Source organism: Grampus griseus (assembly GCF_964374135.1).
Source record: "Grampus griseus genome assembly, chromosome: 18".
In the NCBI taxonomy this organism is placed as follows: domain Eukaryota; kingdom Metazoa; phylum Chordata; class Mammalia; order Artiodactyla; family Delphinidae; genus Grampus; species Grampus griseus.
This window is the reverse complement of record NC_139012.1, coordinates 21,658,142-21,678,845: the sequence shown is the minus strand read 5'-3', so window position 1 is coordinate 21,678,845 and position 20,704 is coordinate 21,658,142.

The following is a 20,704-nucleotide window of genomic DNA, read 5'->3' as shown; positions in this document are numbered from 1 at the left end:
ATGCGTAATGGTAGTCCTGGATCTGGTTTGCCACACTGCTTATGTTTACTGTTCCTGTTGCTGCAGAACTGAGTTTCAGCCCCAGGTATTGCTGTGTGTCTTATAAATGTATTTTTCTTACTTTGAACCATTTTATGACTTTGAAAAAGTCCTTCTTTACTCTGGAGCAAAGAGGGAATATCTAAGTGTGAACGCTCAGCAGTTTCTTGGTCAGAGGTTGAGCTTGTTTTATATCCAAAAATACCACTTCATTTATCAGTAATTCTTGGTCCTGTTTATAATGGCTTGTTTTTTGGCACTCTCTTTAGAAAGTAGTTTGGGTGTTTATTCCATGACAAATGCTGCTATTGAGTTGTGCTCTGTTTTAGTAGGGGCAGGTCAGATGACCAACTGACCTAGCTGTTATAAATGCATTTCTTTAATTCATAAAAGTAAAATTGCCAGTGTCACTCCTGCTCTTTATATTGGCTTAATATTTTCAGCTTGGTCTATGTTTCTCCAGTATCTTCATTTCATGTTAGTTTTCCACTAATTCCCACCACTGTCCTTATAAGGGATTCTCTGGTGTTGCACATTTATGTAACATTTTAACTCTACACATTGACAGAGAAGCCCTGGATTTGTTTCCCAACCATATTGCCCTTAGGACTACAATAAATGAAATTTCTTTTATAATTTTCTGATTTTCTTCCCATACCTTCAGTTGGGTATTTAAAGTCAATTGATCCTTTTCTTCAATACTCACTCCAGGATCAAAAGAAGCAGCCAGCCCTATGTCATAATACTTACAATCACAATTGTAGTCTTCGTGACTAAGTGTAGTAGGTACACAATATCCCACCAAGTTGTGCTTTATTTGTTCAATTATCACATGCCAGTAGTGGATAACTGTTATGCCAATGACTACTAGTGTCTCATTTTTTCTTTACAAAAATTTTTTTAATGGTTCTTATAAAAATTGTGTGCTATGCAATTCCACAATTCAATTTTGGGTCTATACTTCACAGGAACACTTGTAGTACAAATTACACTTTAAATCAAATTGGCAGCTCTCTCTCTACTCCTCCAAAAGGTTACATGCTCAAAGTGGATTACTGTGAGTATTTAATGAAGGGAAAATTTATTTATAGATATGGACAGGACCAGGGAACCAATAAGAAATAGTAAAGCACTACAAGATCAACAAAAATAAGAAGACATTATCATTCTCTTTAAGGCACACTGGGGAGGAGGGGTGCTGAATTGTTATTGGAATTCAGTAAGAGCTGTCACTGAAGGTAGGAGGCTGGCCTGCAGCAGCTGTGGCCTCCTGTAGAGGAACAGAGCCAATGCCTAATGATGGACCCTTAAAAAAGGAATCCTAGAGTAAATCACCTTATTCTCCTGTTGGTGCGTCCTTTGGGAATAACGCAACTCGAAACTAAAGGAAAAAGAACCTGATGTTATTGAAGTCCAAACAATCATTAGAGATTATCCTTCAGGAACACAGAGCATGATAGAAAGAATAGAGAGTGGGTCTTCAGGTGCATACAGAGAATATCCACTCTGTAAGTACACAAACATTGAAAAATTATTAGGGTGAAAACATTCACATGTTTCTTCTATGTTAGAAAATAAGATATTTTACTAAGTTGTACAATATGCATTAAATATTTAGGACAGTACTACCAGAACTTTGGTGGCATCTATTCTTTTATCTTCTTCATGTATTTATCATATTGCTTAACATATTTTGAAACTCTGTTGTATTTGTTTGACTGCCCACCAAATGACCTCCTTAAGAAAAAGGAAAATCTATAAATTTTGTTCTTTGAGAGCCCAGTGGATAATTGAATCACTAGTAGGAACTCAATAAATATTTTTAAGCTGAACTCTAAAGATTTTTCTGTCTCAATTCCTTCATTATTAAAATAGATTAATTGTGTATACTTTATGAATATAAAGTGACCAATATGAGAAGATTGCTGAGTACTGAAAATCACAAAACATGTTACTTACAAACTACCCTTAACTAAATCATTATTTTTCTTTTCACTTATTGAATATATTTTTCAAGTATAGTTTGAATGTAATGAAATATATACAAACAACTATTTTCATTGATCTTTGCTTAACAATTCAGTCATATGTCTCACTTTACCTTACTTTGTATCAATATATTGAAATTTAATACAGTATGCTGATTATTGTGAATAGCACTGTATTGCATATCTGAAAGTTGCTAAGAGTAAATCTTAATAGTCCTCGTCACAAGTAAAAATCGTAACTATGTATGGTGAGGGATGGTAATTATATTTATTGTGATGATCATTTCTCAGTGTATGCAAGTATTGAATCATAATGTTGTACACCTGAAACTAACATATTATATGTTAATATAACAGAAAAAAAAGTAATTTAGAAATAATATATGTAGCTTTCAGTTAAACATGAAGGAATTAAATCAAACTTTACTTCTGATAACTTTGATAACTACTAAAATGAAATTGAGATGCATGAAATGATGAAATAATGTAAGTAACCAAAAAATGATCAACTGCAAGAAGAGACAACACACACACACACACACACACACACACACACACAATGCAATCTCAGGAGCAGAGGGAACAGTGGTAATTGATCAAGTTAAATAGAGGCAGCTGAAACATGAGCTCTAATTAGGAAGAGCCAAAGACAAATCATATTACCCAAATCTCAGAACTCTCAAAAAATTGGATTCCCCAGACACATTTGAGAAAGAAAATAGAGATAACACTTAAAGACAACTTATTGGTTATAAATTATGTATAAGAAGAAGTTATAGGAGTTTTCAGATTTTCCTTCTGAATCATCCTGAGAAATAAGCACAGCAATACCCATCCCATTTCAACAGAAGACTGAAGATTTATTTTCAGGAAAGATATTATCAGAGATAGTAGATGTACCAAACTAGGAATGAAAGGACTAAATCTCCCAAATGTTAATAATCATCTACTCACCCCCTAATAGGCACTCAGTATGCTGCCAGCATTGCTCATTTCCCTGGGGAGAGTTGTTTCCTGGAATAAGGGATTATATACCACAGATACTGATGTTGTGAATCTCCCATCCATGAAGGCTCTGCCCTCATGACTTAAACATTTTCCAAAGTTCCCACTTCTTAATACCATCACATTGGGCAATAGGTTTCAAAATACAAATTTCCGGGGGTCACATTTAGACCACAGCATACATGTTAAAAACATGGAGGTATATAAAAGAAGAAATTACTGCAGTGAAAGTTGTTATCTAAGGAAGAATAAAAATCTGAGATCAGCAAGGTGAGAAAATGGTTGTTCTATGAGTCTTTTAAAACAATTTAACCTTAAAGAAAATATAATATAAATAGTCCATATTATTTTTAATAGAATAAATTTTGCTACACTCATCTACCTAGTAGACTGTAAAATGACTTTTCAAAAGGAAAGCTCTGGTTAAATTTTTCCATTTACTTCCAAAATTGCATTTATGTATATGAGAACAATCATACACAATATTCTCCACTCATTTTTCTTTCATGAAAACATTTTTAAGATCCTTTCACTGTGTTGTGTTTATGCTATTTTTTAATATTTTATATTATCCTTTGACCTTTCACTGTATATCATATTACACTGATTTTGGAGACACTTTTAACATCTATGAAGCTAAATTGTATCTTATAGTGATAGTGTCTTTTTGTATGATTGGTAAGTTTGTTTTTGTTTTTTCATTTGCTAGTAGTACATAAAATAATAATGCCATTTACAATAATGTCTTAGATTAAGTGAAATATAATTTATAGTCAGACTCTTATTGATGGACTTTTAGTTTATTTCCTGAACTTGGAAAGTAAAAACAATATTGCAATACACATATCAACATTTTTTTCTTTTGGCATAAATGGGATTATGCCAGTAGAATTAAAGACATGGAAGGGAACTTCTAGTTAAAATGCATGTGCATTTTTAATTTAGATAAATATTAGGGAATCAGCCTGTAAAGAGGATATAACAATTTGGGTATTCACCATGGGTCTTTGAAAATATCTATAGCTTTGGTTCTGCAAAACTCCTTTTTTTTTTTTTTTTTTTGTGGTACATGGGCCTCTCACTGTTGTGGCCTCTCCTGTTGCAGAGCACAGGCTCCGGACGCGCAGGCTCAGCGGCCATGGCTCACGGGCCTAGCCGCTCTGCGGCATGTGGGATCTTCCCAGACAGGGGCGTGAACCCATGTCCCCAGCATCGGCAGGCGGACTCTCAACCACTGCGCCACCAGGGAAGCCCCAAAACTCCTTTTAAAATTTTTAAATATTATTTTCATTGCCAAGATTACTGGTTAAAATTTCACTTTATACTATTGTTTTATTCATATTCCTTTAATTATAAGAAAATGAAACATGGGTAAATGGTTTGTTAAATGTAATTTCATGAAATATGAAATATTTGTTAATATTCTTGTCATATTTTTATTGTTATTGGTTTCAAAAATTTATAACTCTTTAAACATTAAGTTATATCATTGCTTCAAAGTATACTTTGTAACTATGATTTAACCAATATTTAGTTTTCCTACTATTTCAATACAATAATATATTCTATTTAAAGCTAATAATCCATCCTAAAACCATAATTATGTTATTTGTTTTTGCTTTGATTGTTTCAAATTCAAGTTTCATTTTTGAGCATGACAGTATTTCATTAAATAATTTATTAAGAAAGTGAAAATGAATAGGGCATTTAAAACATTAGTTTAGAAAATAATCACTATTTTCTATATGTTCAGAGAGTTCAAAACTATATTAATAAAATAAAATCATGTATGCCTTTCAAAAATGTCAGAATGTAAAACAGTTTGATGTTTTGCAAGTCATTCATATTCTAAACACTGCTACATAAATATCATACACATTAAGATAAGTCTGAAATTACCTACATTTCCCCCATGGGTAAAATATATTTTTGATTTTTACATTCAATACAAATTTGTAATCAAACTGGCAATACACTGGTAAATATTGAAATTGTTCAAATTTGCATCAGAGTGGCCAGTATAACCTTACCTAGACAGTGAACATAACCTTATTACATTTTAAGCTTCTTTCCCTTGGCGATAAAATCACTGTGACACACAAATATAAAAATAGGAAATTAAACTAGATTAGAGAGCTGCACTGACAGACAAAGACAGTGTAAAAGAGATATGCCATATCTACATGTACCAGAATCAACTGGAGTCGGCTACACCCAGGAGAGCTGAGAAATCCCATCCTGCCACTGATATCCCAGATAGCTATGGCATTCAGGCAGTGTCAAAATGAAGGCTTAACTGATCCTAATTTTCAGGATGATAGATACAGAAAATATATTACATAAAGAAGTCTTAAATGCTCACTAAAAACACATAGAACTTATAGGAATATGGCCTATTTTGAAAAAAAGGAGACAGAATATGAAAAGGAAGGAACAATAAAAGTGGGCTTAATTGCCAAAAAAACATTCATTCTCCAGAATAATAGTTTTAAAGATATGTCTTAGATTTCCTAAGTAAACAGATTGAGACTCAGAGATTTGTATGAAAAAGTGTAATTGGGGAGTGATCTGAGAACAGCCCCTCTGAGCCAAATTACGATGCAGTTGCAACAGAGGTCTTAACCAATGCTATGGAGATCTCTAAAGCTAGGATGCCCATTAAAAGTTGTTCAATCTTGAGGCAAAGTGGTTTGGCACATATACGAGTGTCCTTTCCTTGGGCAAGGTCTTTCCCCAAGGAAAGGACATTATGCACCCATTTTGCCTGTTGTCAACTGATTAGGTAATTCTTTCTACTAGCCATTTAATGCTTTCCTATGGCAAATATTGCTTTGTGGGTGTTTATTTGCAATAAAAAGTTATTTCAATTTTTTCCTGCCTCCATAGGTGCATTCATATGTCCCTGCTTTTCCAGTCTTTGTTCTACCAATATGTTTGCCAGTTCTTATGAGTACATAAACATACCAAATATATCCATATATATTCTTAGTTCTGGACAATTCTCTTTCCATACAAATTAGAGACCAGATAAACTTCCCAAAGCCCTCTTCATTGGGAAAATTAACCTCAGTGCTGACTTTTTGAGGCATTCTTATGTGAGGCTATAGTGAAGAAGTCCATTTTTAGCCTGCGGCTATACTCCTGTGGTGACCAATTCATGAACCAAGCTCAGCTACTTTCCTCCTTTGTCAGTTGGTCATACATACCAACTCCATATGGTCATAAGTGTGAACTGAGGGAAAGATACTGATGGAAACTTGGAGGATAACATGGGAATTTGGACCACCTAATTATGAACCTTACTTGCTCTCTGGCTTTTCAAATGCATGATTATAGATGTATCACTTTGATCTTATGATGGATTGCTACTGGACATATCAGATCTTTTGATACGGTGGGTCTGATAGAATCCAGCTCATGATCAGACACTCTAGTATCATGGTCACTTGACGTTTTATGCCAAGTCCAGGGCACCATCAGGAGACTTTTTAAATGGTATAAACTTCTCTGCTGCAGATGGCATGGCTTTGCTCTAATACCCTAGAGATCTACTTTGTGATTCTCCTCTTGGACGTTTCCATAATCCCCACATGGTATCTTATCTCCTCACAGATTCTTCTAAAACCATAGGGTTTGACTGATATCTTGGCCCAAGCAACAGGTCTACTTACACTATGGACTGGACCCATAGCAGAATCCTTTTTTCCTACAGGCAACACTTAAACTTAATAGCCTTTCTCTACACATAAATTGGTGGAGGCAGTATTCTCAAGTGTAGACTGTGTTATTTCTTCCAATACCCAAAGAGGTCTTCTAGGTGTTGTGCTTCTTTCTTAGTAGTAGAAGGTAAAGGATGTTAAAAGACAGTCTGCTTTGGAGAACATATTTTGTTGTACAACTAGAAACACTAAAATTTCCTCTGACATGACAGGTTCCTAAAATTTCTTTCTGTTTGTCCCCCACCCTTTGTAAGGTGTCTTATGAAAACCTTCAATGTTTTTACACCCTTTGGACATCTACTTAAATAACATGTGGTCATCAAAATGGTGGAATACTGTGACAGTCTGTATAAAGTGAAGATGTTCTGAGAGGTTTGGAAAATACTATGATGGGAGAAGGCAGAAGACAGTCAATTTAGTCCTTAGTGTATGTTCGTATTTCTGATGTGAACACAAAGTAGTCCTCTTGCTCGATAGGGATGCATTAGGTTTTCCTTGGTGCCAAAGTGATGATTTAAGTGAATATCTGAAGGGTATCACCATGCCTGCCTAAGGTAACTTAAGGGGGCAGTAATCACTACCTTCCTACAAGGATAAAATTATTATTTTTACTTTTTTAGCCAAGACAAGGGAAGTCAGTTTCAGTATGCTTCACTTGGTCTCATCCACTGTAATAGTTCTCATACAACAGACCAAGGAACCAATGTAGTCATTCTGCCAAGTCCCAAGTGTGCTCATTCTGCTTATATACTCAGGCACTGGGAAAAGTGCCATCATGTGTGCCCATGGACCCAATACATTCACTGTGAACCAGACCCAGAACTAAGCTCGATTTATCACCTAAGCACTTTAAATTCCTACTCTAATAAGGAAGAAATGATGATGATGCTTTGAGTCCTTAATTATCAATGTCCAGCTGGACACTGGATTTAATAGTTTTTGGTATGTTTTAGTATTTCCTTTTTACTTATGTATGTTTGCCTGAGTAAATAGTTATAGGATATAGGATACTTTGTGGAATGAATATAGGAATTATTATTGTGCATGTTTGCTATAGTGTTTTTGCATCCTTTCTCACAGAGAGTCAGGCTTCCCTTCAGTCAATCGGTTTCTGAGCTTCTTAGTGGTTCAAGTTTAGAAACAGGGCAAAAGACTATGCCACTTTATTGGCAATGCTGCCTACTGCCTCCTGATCATCCATCCTGAATATATTTTGTGTTTTATACATAACAGTATCCTTTTTGACTGTCCATGTATCTTACCCCTGGGAAGCCCATGTTCTATTAAATATGTCCATAGCTCTCTGTGAGTCAAGCCATCCTGTCAGTTTTATATCTCTCTTCATTACAATAACTGGATTCACTTGTTTTCATCTGATTAAGCACCACCACCTGGTCTCCATTATTTTTTGGATCTTATCAAGCCCATTACTATCAAGGAACCAAGTTCTGCAACAGCATCTGTCATCATCAGCCCTTGTCTACAAAAGATAGACCACTGAGCTACTTAATGATGCCAGTTCTTCCCTCACCAGTGCATTTCTGTGTCTTCACCTATTGGTTGTCTGTGAAAGCCAGATGGATCAAGGCAGATCATGGTGTTTACCAACACAACAAAGTCTTGTCCTCACTGCTCTACTCTGCTGGATGTGGGATCTTCACAGGAACAAATCAGTGAAAGTGATATGCAGCTATTGATTCTATGAATGTATTATTTCAAATATTCAGCAGGGAGAATCAAAAGCAGTTTGTCTTCCAATGGAATAAAAAGGACAGCAGCACATTACTGTGTATCCCCAAGATTATTTACCTGTCCTGCTATCTGCCTTTTTATAGTCCACAGCAATTTTGATTGACTTGACATTCCACATAGCAACATACTAGACCTCTAAATTGATAACATTTCCGCTCACTCTGGTTAAGAGGATCTGTTGTTACCTGGATGTCTGTTAGATATCCTGGGTGCTCCATAAAGATAAATTCAAGCCAAGGAGTAAAAATAAATTCCATGAATATTGATAGATATTTCAATATACTGACATTTTCATGGATCCATTGTCTTGCACGTGTTGGAGGAATTGCTTCTACTTAGGATGACAATACAACCACATTTGTGCTGGACAGACCCTTCACTTTCAAAAGGGTCATGGTTGGAATGATAACCTACTTTTATGCTAAAAAGGCAAATTGCTGCAAGCTGTTGCCCTTCCCACACAAGAATTTAAATAATAGGTCGGAGAATCAAAAGGTCTCCATGGTTCTGGCATTCTGATTGCAAAAAGACCCCATTCATAAGCTAATAGCTGAGTCATATCATCAAGGCTAGAAGCCCAAACTACAAGAGATACCTGTGAGGTAGCTGCTTGTTTTTTTTCAGAAGTTACAATCCAAAAAAAAAAACCACCAAAAAACAAAAAAAAAAAAAACCCATCAGTTTCATAGACTTGAAACTCTACAGGGTCATTAGGAATACAATTCTCTACATGCAGCCCTTCCCGATCAATATAATTCGTTCTGACACTTATGGAGTGGGGAATTACAAGTGTACAGCACGTCAATTACTGCTATACATTCTCATGGAAAAGCAATAACAGGACATTGAATTAGCCCAAAGGGTCATACCTGCAAGATCATCGTTATATTTGTTCTTCGGTACATAATGTGTCTTTTTACTCAGTCTGCTTTTTAGATTTTCTCTTTAATACTCTGGTTTGGAGCAGTTTGATCCTGCTGTGCCTTAGTGTATTTGTCTTCATATTTTTTGTGGAAACTTGGAGTTTGTTGAGCTTCTTGGATCTGTGAGTCACAAGGTTTTGTTGTCTATTTATGAACAGGTAATGTACCCAGCTTTGTGTAGATGTTTTAAAAATGTTAGTTCTGTGGTTCTTCCCCAGAGTCAAGTAGTTTTCTCACATGCATGTTCTGATCAGTACTCTAATGAATAACAAAGGAATACTCTCTGAAGATGGCTGGATTTCTCTTTGTGTGCACCTCTCTTCTCTATATTACTCTTGTCCTCTCCTCTGTATTACTCTGCCTTGTCCTATCCAGGTCCTCAGCGCCATATTTTCTATTCATGGGGTCCACTGGGCTCTACCTGGTTATCCTCCTTGACCTGCTTCTAGGAAATTCCCTCAAGGCAGTACATTTGGGTGAGTATAGGGCTCACATTGTTTGCTTCTTTTGTCTTTAGGATCACTGATCTTCACTGACTCTGTCATCTTGGGGTGTTAGAGAAAAGAAGTAAATTTACAGTAAATATGAGTCCCACTACTACATCTCGGCAAGAAGCAAAGTCTGTGTTCACAATGAAATCCTGTTATATTTCAGGGTCCTGCCAATTTGCCATATTCTGAATCTGAGACTGCTGAAATCTTTGTGCGGTTTCTTATTTTTCCCGTGTGTTGGAAGGGTAAATCAGTTGGCTTAGAATTAGGCTGAGCTGTCTTATTGAAATGTGATATGTATCTCCTTGCCACTGACCCCTGGTGAAGACGTGAAATTTGCTGATTAATAGTGTGTTCTGTAACCATGGGTCTAAAGAAATATGGGATGGTTTATACCAGCCTGACAGTATTTTTTATGGATAACCATGAGACTAATGATTTGAACATGTTCTCAGTAAATACTCTATGTGCACTGCCACTGAAGGCTCATTACATAGCAACAGTATACCTTCTACTCCAATAGAGATGTTAAAAAATTAAAAAAAATTAAAATGGTTAAGATGGTAAATTTTAGCTTAAAAAAAAAAAGAATATACCTTCTAGACCAGCAGGGTATTAGGAATTCTGGATGTGACTTTATTCTGGGCTCCCTGATTCTGAGTCGTTCCATGGACATCAGCAGTTCTCCATCCAAGAGAGAAAACTCTTTCAGCATGGTTCCTACAAAGGGAGACTGGAATTTGCACCTGGCTTCTTCTTAACCCCTAGTTTGAGGCAGCCTTAGCTGTTTTGCACACTTTTGTTATATTGTATCATTTTCTCTGCAATAAACTATATATTTGTAAGCACTTTCATTCTGAGTCTTAAGAGATTTTGTCTGTTTGTCAGTTTGTGTTTAACATTGATCTGTTGATTCAGGGGAGGTTCATGCTTCTTATATTCTAAGGTTTGGAAAATGACTTGAGAAAAAATAACATTCAGTGTTTTACAGTACCTTCCCTAAGACATTTTTTCATCTTCAAATCTCAGTCTCTGTGAAAACCTTGAACACATTCTGAATCCCCATCTCAGAGAGAGTGCTGCAAACGTCCTGTTGCTCTTTTCAGTTTTTTTCTGTATTTCCTTTACCCATCAATCACAAAAAAATCAATATACTAAAAAAAAGATGAATGTGCCAGTCTCATTTGTGTGTCACTCTTTTCTCAGATATTTTAGACCTTCAAACTGCCTATCCTAGATGTTCTTCAATGACTCTTAGCAGTAGTTTTGTATACTTTTCTAGCTTTATGATATTTTACAGTGTGAAGATTGATATGATTTTAATTACTGAAACTGAAGACCTGAGGTACATTTTAACATCTTGCAAATTGGTCTGAACTTATAAAACACATCTACCACTTTACTCAAATGTAAGTGTTTAGATCTGCACTGCCTGATATGGTGATCACTAGCCAATAGGGTACTGAAATGTGAAATTTAATTAATTTAAATTAAATTAAAAATCTGATTCCTCAGTTGCATTAGTCACATATGACTAATGGCTACTTTATTGGATAATGTGAGTATAGAATACTTCTATTTGACATTTCTGGATAATCCACATAGGACTTGTCAAATATTTTTCCAATTTTGGTAATCATACTCAAAGCTAACAATTCATTCATAGGTAAAATACTAGTCGGAGGAGAATCTTTTTTTTTTTTTTTTGCGGTACGCGGACCTCTCACTGTTGTGGCCTCTCCTGTTGCGGAGCACAGGCTCCGGACGCGCAGGCTCAGCGGCCATGGCTCACGGGCCCAGCCACTCCACGGCATGTGGGGTCCTCCCGGACCGGGGCACGAACCTGTGTCCCCTGCATCGGCAGGCAGACTCTCAGCCACTGCGTCACCAGGGAAGACCTAAAGTGCATTTTTAATACATCTATTTTAAAACATGCATTAGGTACACATTCATTTGTGTCCATTTTATGGACTTTACCCTTTACACCTAAATTCCATAGAAGTCAGGGACAATTTGTGTTTTGCACCCAGCTTGTAGAAAGTGCTTATAATATTGCAGCTGCCTAGTAAATATTTTGAAATGAATGTACAGATATATGGATGAAAAAATAAATGAATAAATTATTATGCAAAAATATAATTACTATCACATACATAGGATTTATACTTTTTCCATCAGGATAACTTGTTCACAACTTAAACATCTGCATATAAATACATTTACTGATTATCATCTAAAAGACATCATACTGATTTACTGATTATCGTCTAAAGGACAATCATACTGATTATCATCTAAAGTATATTTTGTCTAAAACTTTTTGGACTTACATGCCACAGAAAACAAACTCCCTTGTCAATTGCTTCATTCTTGTAATGAGCTATCAACAGATCCTTCACTTTTGAAAATCATCAGTCATAATTTAATTATAGCCACTTTAAGTCTTCTGTTATCTACCTTCAAGTAGGTGTTTGTTTGTTTTGTTTTTACATAGATGCTTCCATGACAGTGATTATTAATCAGCTACTTGCCAGAGTGCATTTCCAACAAAGAAGGACTGTCTCAGAGTCCTGTGGAAATAGAGTATGCCAGGTACTTTTGGTACAGCTTCTTATGTCATCACTTAAGTAATTTTAAGACGATACCATTGGACTGAATCAGAATATCCAGAACATTAACTGAGAAGGGACTATGAGATGGTAGATTTTATTGGTAACTTTTCATGTGTGTGTACTTGATTATGTATTTCTCATATTAATTCTTTACCACAACACTATGGTAGAGGTGCCTGAGCAAACTTGCCTCCCCGCCGAACCACTACCCTCCCCCCTACACACACACAGTGACAGACTGCGCCAGCAACACAGGGAATCCCAGAGGCAAGGGAATTGCTCACCATCCTGGCAATGGCAGTGGCTCTGGAAGAAGCAACAAAGCCAGAACCCCAGAGGACAAGAGGTGATAAAGGCATGGAGCCACACCTCTTACAGAGACAGTGGTGGATGGAAAGTGCCACTCTCAAGCATAACCCTAGGCAGCTCAGGTAAAAGAAACCAAAATCTTGTGTAATTGCGCCATCTTCTGGAAAACAAAAGAAAGAATGCCAACTGCCAACTTAAACTCCAAATGCACCAGCCTAGGAACAGTTCAGCAAGCCCCAGGAAGGACCACAGAAACACTATATCACAGAAAGAAAATGACAAATCCCCAGATACCAAACTTAAAATCACAGAATATTGAAATATAACTGGTAGGGATTCCAAAATATCTGTCATGAAGGAACTCAATAAGCTACAAGAAAACTCAGAAGGGCAGTTTAATGAGCTCAGGAATAAAATTAATGAACTGTTGGAATACTTTACCAAAGAGATTGAAACTCTAAAGTAAAGCCAAACAGAAATTCTGGAGCTGAATAACTCAATAAACAAGATGAAAAATGTATTGTAAAGCACTGGAAATAGAGCATATTGTATAAAAGAATTAGTGAGCTTGAAGATAGAAAGCTAGAACTGATACAAGTATAAAAAGAAAGAGAAGTAAGTTGTAAAATAAAATGAAGAAATTCTACAAGATCTATCTGACATTTTAGGAAAGGGACTGTCTGGGTATTCCATAGGGAAAAGAGAGGGAAAAGAGATCAGAGAGTTTATTTTAATAAAATAATAACTGAGAATTTCCCAAACTTGGTGAGGAAACTGGATATACAAGTTCATGAAGCTAACATCTAATTACCTCAATGCAAAAAGACATTCTCTATGACGCACATATTAAAATTGTCAAAAGTCAATGACAAAAAAGAATTTTAAAGACAGCAGGGAGAAAAAAGGATGGTAACCTACAAAGCCCTACCTTGAGAAACAAGAAAATCTCAAATAAACAATCTAACCTTACAACTAAAAGAACTAGAAAAAGCACAAATGAAGCCCAAAGTTAGTTGAAGAAAGAAAATAATAAAATCAGAGAAGAAATAAATGAAATAAACACTAAAAAGACAGTAGACAATATCAATGAAACTAAGACCTGATTCTCTGAAAAGATAAAATTGACAAGCCAAACAAAAACAAGCCCGTAGATGTAGAGAACAGAGTAGTGTTTACCAGAGGGGTGAGGGGGGTGGTGAAATGGGTAAAGGGGATCAAGTGTACAGTGATGGATGGAAACAAAATTTTTGGTGGTGAGCTCCTTGAAGCAGTAATATAATGCTATACACGTGAAACTTATATAATGTTATAAATCAAAGTACCTCAATAAAGAAAAAGATTTTTAAAGTTTTTCTCAAAATTTTTTGGTCAAAAGTCCAAGTTTAATAATTCTTATCTGTTCATATGGCACGTTTATGGATCCTTAGCAACACATTGTGTCTGTCACTGACATACATTCTCAGAATGAAAATTTATTTGTTCATCGTTAGCAATTAGAATTGTAGTTAATTCTCATTTAATGAGTGTAATTCAGATTAACTACTAAGTTAAAATTTGACCCCAGTTCAGGGACTCAAGTCTTAAAACTCATACAGACCACTTTCTGCTCTGCCTATGTCCAAAATCCTTCTGTGCTCTATCCTAAACTGGCCCCATGACTGCACTTCTTACACTTACCTCATTGTTCTGACTCCATGACTGGATTTGTACATATTACTCTGCCTCCAGTTGAAATTCTATCTCAGTCATGACCATGCTACATACAAGACAAAACTCTCAATCACAGCTTGGAAATACTTCAAACTCACTTTCATCTGACAAGTAAGTTAATTAAAGCAAGTAAAACAGTGCTGTTCTAGATGAACATGAGTAGGAACACAATATCCAAGGGATGGGATTTATATTTTCACCATTTTTTTCTTTTTAATCAATTTAAAAGAGACAGTCTACAGTAGCTTTTCCTAACCCAAAGCAAGCTTTATTGCTCATCACTTTTTCCTAGCAGGAAAATTTTCTCCAAGTAATTGTCTTTATTTTCACAGTCAGAATAAATGTTACATTTACATAAAGTAAGATCAAAATCTCAGATTGATAGGGGAAATGGAAAAGGTACAATATGGTGATCCAGAAGTATAAATGAAGCTACAAACTTGCATAGAATATTTATCATTAAGACAAAACGTTTTTGAATTAGGAAATTGGAGCAATGAATGTCCTTTGGATTATAGCACATTCTGTCCCTCTTAATATATTATGTGGCTTTACCACTTTAGGCACAAATATTATCTAAATTATATAAATCCAATTTACTGGGAAGCTCCTTTTAAGGACCTACTTCGGTGACATTATCTCTTCAGGTTTACTTTCAAACATGCAGCTAATAATGGGAGTCCCTTCAACCATTGCAAAAAATGACTGACAGATGGCATTGTTTCATACTCTCTTTGATGCAGTCGGTGTGAGACTTGGAGTTTAAAAGAGCCCTTTGTAAGTAAAAGGTTGAATAGTATGAAAGGCAGTCTATACAGCCTCTAAGTATTCCTAAGGGGGGTTGTCCCTGCTCTTTAAAACTTACCCTTTTGACGAACTAAAATGATTTCAAAAGAAAATGATTACCAACATGGTACATTTCACTATGGATGAACAGGGAGCCACGCATTGAAATAAAGGTCAGCTGCAGTTATTGGTTAAATCTACAGAAGCCAGCAAATCAAAAAGCTTTCACTGTTGAGGGAAATAAATGTGTATCTCACTAAATCCTTAACCACCCTCTAATAAGAGAGAATTCAACACTATTATGTTGACTAGAAATGACTAATAACACTATATTAATTGTCCTGATATCGACACAGCTGAAAAGTTAGAGAGGCACCATTCTTTGACTATAGGGAATTCTTTTGTAACATATCCCAAAGAGCTGTCCTGTACGATAGTGAATTTTAGAAGTAATTCACAACTGAAGCTTGGGACTGTAATTTTATAGAGGACTGTCCTTTAACATTTTAAAATTCTATATTCAGAACTAGATAAATATCCTATCTCCAACTTATGCCAGAACCTTGAAATATGTAGAGTTTCCAATTTTTAAAAAATATTCCTTTGATTTGATAGAATCTTCAATTCTTTATGGGCATAGTTTATTTTATATACCTGGAGCAGGGTTTGGCCCTCAATTGTATATATTTAAATCAGTGATTAAAAAAAAGTCCAATGTCACTGAATTTTTAGAAGTTTGACACATTCTTAAATTGTTTGGAGTATAAATTGACAAATCTTTTTTTGGAAATGCTTTTATTATATATATATATATATATATATATATATATATATATATATAAAGATTCTTAATAAATTGACCCAGCAGTTTTATAATATGTGAGGAAGGAATTGAGGAAAGGAAACAAATGAAAATTAGGTTCATCTACAGCAGTTTCTGAGACCAGAACTTTGAACCAATCTAACAATGAAAGAACAGCTAAGTAAAATTTGGAAAACCTTGAAAGAATCATGTTAGTATTTTTTGCTCAGAAAGGCTTTCCTTTACTACCTTATCTAAAATTTCTTCCCACCTTTCCCAATATTGTGTGTTTTTTATACCTCTGCTGGAGCTGTGCTTCTGTTTCCTCAGTAACAGTCCTGTCATTCTGCTTTGTACTGTATCTCAGGATGAACAGACTTCTCTCATTTCAGCTGGCATGTGGCAGCGTTTGGTCAATAGAAAGCAAGTGTGGGAAGTTGGGGAGTATGAGGAAGAGGGGCGCCCATGGATTTCTCCCTCCTTCTTTGCTTCCCATTGCATCTCTAGCAGTAGCTGGGAAAGTTCTGTGGTTGTAGGTTGTCTTTGTTGGATCCTCTATTACAAAAATACCACAGTCTGGTGGCTTAAACAACAATGATCCTCTCAGTTCTGAAGCCTGGGAATTCCAAGATCAAAGCACCAGCAAATTCGGTATCTGGTGAGAGCACACTTCCTGATTCATGCATGACTCTCTTTCTCCCTGAGTTCACACATGGCTGAAAGGGTGAGGGGGCTCTCTGGGGTCTCTTTTGTGATGCCACTAACCCCATTCATGAGGGCTCTATTCTCATGACCTAATAATCTTCAAAGGTCCCAATCTTCAAATACTACTATACTGGGGACTAGAATTCAACATATGAATTTAGGGCTTTGTATGAAGTTCATATTAACTTCAACATATGAACTCAGTCTATAGCATAACTCCTGCCAGGTAGGTCTGTCATGAATCCAACTTCTGCAAGTGACTCTGGCTTCTGGGCTCTTGTAACACTCCATCCTCCATTTGTCCCTAGATCCTAGGAATTGAAGAAGTATCCTGACTTCTGTGTCTGGATTGCTTCACAGACACTGATTCAATTTCTCAAGCTATCACATCAGTAATTCTCTGCATTCAGTTTCCTCTTTGTTAAATACTCAGAGAGGTTTCTTTCTGACTGGACTCTGATAAATTAGTATTTATCTAAAACTACCTTACTAATATCCTTTTACAATTTATTTTTGTGGAAACACTTATAAGGACTTCATGGGGACACTACCATTAGATCCCAAGGTTGTTGTGAGTAAATTCCCTTTCCAGTAATCAAATGTTTTTTGAAAATTTCTATTCCTTCCTAATTCAAGATCCTTCACTAATGTTGACTAAATCATGTTATAGCTGTGGTAGTACTTTAAGCACTTCTGAGAAACTGCATTAACCACCCTGTGAGAAAATACTGTCTCAATAAGTTTTTTTTTTTCTTATAGGAAAATCTCAGTGCATTTTGTTTTTATTACATCTATTTTGACTTTATACAACTCAGATAAATCTCAAATTATCTACCTATCTTAAAAGCAAATTATTTGAATGGCAAGAATGGTATTTTCATTTTTTCAACATGCAAGTGGGTCATATAAATGACTCATTATGAATCAGTTTTACAAAATAGCATGTGAAGAAGTTCACTAAAATCACTCATGGGATTTTAATCTTTTCTTCCTTCTGTTTTGAATTTTTGCTTACCCTCTGAATTTGTTCTAACATTCTCATTTTTCTATTTTATTTTACATCATATTTGAAATAGCTTTCAATCACAATGTACCTATTTTATCTTTGGAAAGCAGTCCAAAATTATCTTAGACCTCAAAACAAAATTTAATTAGCTTTGCATTAATTTGGCATGAATGGATATGATGGCAGAGGTAAATGGGAATCAACATCTTATCCAAATTGGACTTTCCAGTTTTTGTTCTGTTTTCTTTGTTTTTTCAGTCTGCAAATACTCCAGCTTTTCAGTTCTCATACTATAACACGTGTGTATTCAATGTTTCTTCTAATTCAAAGTTATATTTAAAGTAAAATTATCAGCAATCATAGGGATACTGTATTTGGTATTTTCAATTTTATTTACTTTAAATTAGCAGACTGACCTGATATTTGTTTAAAATATTTTCTCTGAAAAAAATTTATAATCATGGAATTAACACAAATCTGTTTAGAAATATTTGAAATAATCATCTCTAATTTTAATGTTTTAAAGAAAATCCAACTAAATATAAATATATATAGTTATATATATTGAGCCATCAGACCATAATAAGGCAATTTACTGATGATAACTCATAAATTTTCCTCAACTAGGGTGACAAATAGTAACAAAAATAGAGTCAAATAGTGCTGTTTATAAATTCACCAGACACCTGAAATGTTTAGGAACACATACTAGTAATTCACTAATTAATGCAATTTGTTAGTAATTATTTTAAATCTATGGAAAAATAAACCAGAGACTTCTAATATCCACTGGTAATCTTAATTTAAAATACTTTGTATTTACTCAGCAATATGCCGTAAAGTGGGTTTCTTCTACAACCTGAAGGCATTCCACTGTCACACATTAAAAACATGATGCTAAATCTGTGGGTTTGTTTTTAAATACATGCACCATTTTGGTTTGCTTGAAAAAAATTGTAGGTCATTGCTGTAAGTAACCAATTTATGTTTGAAGCATCCAGAGACAATGGTTCCACAAATCAAGCTTAAGCAGTTTGGGCTCAGATTACTACTCTCCTCCAAACCATTCCAATTGATGAACACCACCTGTGGCACTCCGAATTCACAGCAGCAGGCAATAATTTCCCTTGGATACCCATTACCAGTTATTATTCCCAAGATAGACTATTAGATATGGCTTGTGAACATCTCAGCTGTAAACTTGAAAAAATTAATTCTGATAGTTCCTGTGAGATCCATTTGTACCTTGGTGACAACATAAATTAATGGAATTCTCTTTAAATAAAAAAGAAACAAATACATATGCTTACTTTTTTAAAAGTAATAAAATTGTTCAAAATAATATTTTTATAGATTTTGCAGGGTTCTTATGTGATTATTTTAAAATACAGAAACAGTTGTAAATCCTGAAGATAAGGTAGATGAAGCAGTTGGTAGTCAACTGTTTTTCTCATACCAAAGCTATTTCCAGATATTTGGCTTTGAGTACATAACAATTATATGTGGTTTAGCAAAAACATCACTGCTTAAAAAGAAGAAAAAAAAAATAAAAACATTAAACACCTGTTACACTCAAATTGCCTTTGGAACTTGCATTAACTGAATTTAAAAACATCATGTTAAATTCACAAGAATTTAGAGTGGCTGCTTTGAACATTCTTTCATAAAATTATAAATTTATTTATAAAAATGCAATATATAATTGCATGTAAGCACCATCTGTTTGCTAACTTTGTAATATTAAAAAATGATGTATTGTTTATCTCTTATTTTTATAGAGTACATATATTTGAGTTGGTTATGTCCTTGTTCATTTTTGCCACTTATAGTAATTGTAATATAGGTGACACATGTGTTTATAAAAATGTGTGAATTGTATATTCATAAGCTTTTCTAGTCTGCTATAAAATGCTGGTGTATGGCAGTTCACTATTATCCATCTCTAAGTTTTCTCCATGAAAGAGAAGATACTGTGGTTATAAGTTATAACCAATATATATGAATAGAAGTATTAGTAGCAGAAAGGAACAACTTTGTATACAAAGTACACGGGTGTGTCTTTTATCAAGGAAAAAGAAGTAGTTTTGCCCTAAAGAGAAATGACTGAGTGTTCGAAGAACCAGAGAAAAGTGTAGGACAAAACCTGAGTAGATATATAAAGTTGTAGAAGATTCATGGAAAGGGATTTTTAATTTTCTTGATCAAAACTGGCTAAGATTTGATGAGCTTATAAGATTTTCAAAAATACCTTTGGTATCAAATATTATACTACTACAAAATTAGTAGTTAGATATTCTTGCCTTTAATTTTTCTTAAAAAGTCTTAGATTATTGGTCTGCTTTTAATAAAAGCTTATAAAATGGTTTTTCTTTACCTTCTGAATAATCTGCATAAAAGGCAATCATTTTGTGACAATTTCCTGTGTTTTATGTTGACTTTATCATATTATTTGAGAAAGCAAAGACTTCTCACTTTTGAATGAGCTTAGTTTCTTTACAATCATATTGCCTCCTATATTTACTTTTAATATCTTTTTGTCATTTTCATTGAATAGCTAGCTACGTATTGCTTCTTAATAAACCAGGATCTTATTGAATCCAGCGTTCAAACTTCCTGACAAGTTTTAATATTTTGCCTTTTCAAAATCACATCCTAAATTATATCTTTTGAACCAAAACTGTTTTTAAGATTTCCCAGAGGACTCCTGGAACATCAGAATAGATTTTTTGTTTTACTTTTAAAAAAGAGAGATGCTAGAAATAGGCTTATTTGATATGTTACTATTGATAAGTTTCTTGGGAGTGGTCATGAATTCAGATATGTTGCTCAGCCTTTCTTAAGTTAAATGTGATTGGTA